Below are 1,388 nucleotides of genomic sequence, written 5' to 3'. Positions count from 1 at the left end.
ATCTATTTCTCGAAGAATCCTCCACAGACCTTCAGTAATCCCTTGTCACCCTTTGAACAAAAACAACAATGATCATACATCAAGAGTAACACTATCACGGAGTCACTGTCAGCTCCATTAACGAAAGCTGTTGGCCAATAACGCTATTATTAGGCTTCCTATTCCCAAGAGAAATAGTGTTTGAGGATAACCAGGAACCTAGTGTTGCATTATTTCTTTTTGTATAAATGTTCACGTCTGTATATTATTCTAATCACATCGATGGTTATCATTCAGAATTATTATTTAATTATTAGTTAAATATCATTGCATGGTATTTATAATAACTGTTTAAAATCAGATTGTCTTGAAACGATACACACACAAAAAAAAGACTATCAACTGCAGTTCTCTATAAGTGTGATGAAAAATCGCGTTGAATTATCCCATGTTTCGGACTCGTGATATCTTCTTGGTGGTTATTTACAGGTGTCTATCATTGTTTTTTTGTGTGTTTTTTCTCGGAATTCGACTGCAAAGTTCAGTATGAGTAACATGACTCGAGATAATAGCCTTTTGTTTATTTTTTTCACTTGCCTTTATTATGTCCTTGGCTTATATAAATACTTACCAACATCCTGAAAGAGAATGGCCAAAAAGAGAAAAAGAATTGTCTAAGATTTTATCCCAAGATTTTATAAAAGATTATTTTAGTTACACATATTTTATCAGGTAAATGTCTATGATTCCCTTCAGGTCATCAAAGAAAACCGTACGTCATAACATTCACTTTATAAAGCAGTATTCTGAGCAATGTATTATAATATAAAGACAATACACTGCGAGACCTTAGACAAAATTAAATATCTTAAAGGTTATGAATAGTTTAACAATAATGGGATTAGGGTTGCTCAAAAATATCTTAAGGAAGAGGCAAACTTTTTCTCTTGCTTCCTTTCGTTAATGAAGATGACGGCACTCACCCGGAAGTTCCAGTTGCAAAAGGAATTTATAATTTTGTTAAGTATAAGCCACTCCAAACAGCCATATTTCAAAATTCGCAGGATTTCATTTACGGCGATGAAAACCCGCAGGTTCTTTCACGGTAAGACCTGTTAATAGGGAAGAAAAAAGAATCTTTACAAAAGTATATTGTTTATTCACGTAATTATAGGTAAATGAATTTCATTTAATTGTGTTTATTCAGATAATTATTGGATAACAACGTTTTCTATATACGATTAGTAGGAGCTGAAAGTGTTATTACTTGCTTGTAATCATGAAGTATTCTGAAACAATGAGTCTTATTGCTTAATTGTACTAACCACTCTTATCAGGATAGGAAAAATGCTATGTATAATATCAAGAATGGAATAGTCCAGTGTTTTTTTGTTTTTTTTTTAGCTCTT

The sequence above is a fragment of the Penaeus monodon genome, chromosome 21, assembly GCF_015228065.2.
Source record: "Penaeus monodon isolate SGIC_2016 chromosome 21, NSTDA_Pmon_1, whole genome shotgun sequence".
In the NCBI taxonomy this organism is placed as follows: Eukaryota; Metazoa; Arthropoda; class Malacostraca; order Decapoda; family Penaeidae; genus Penaeus; species Penaeus monodon.
The sequence above is the reverse complement of the archived record's forward strand: the minus strand, read 5'-3'. Positions refer to the sequence as shown.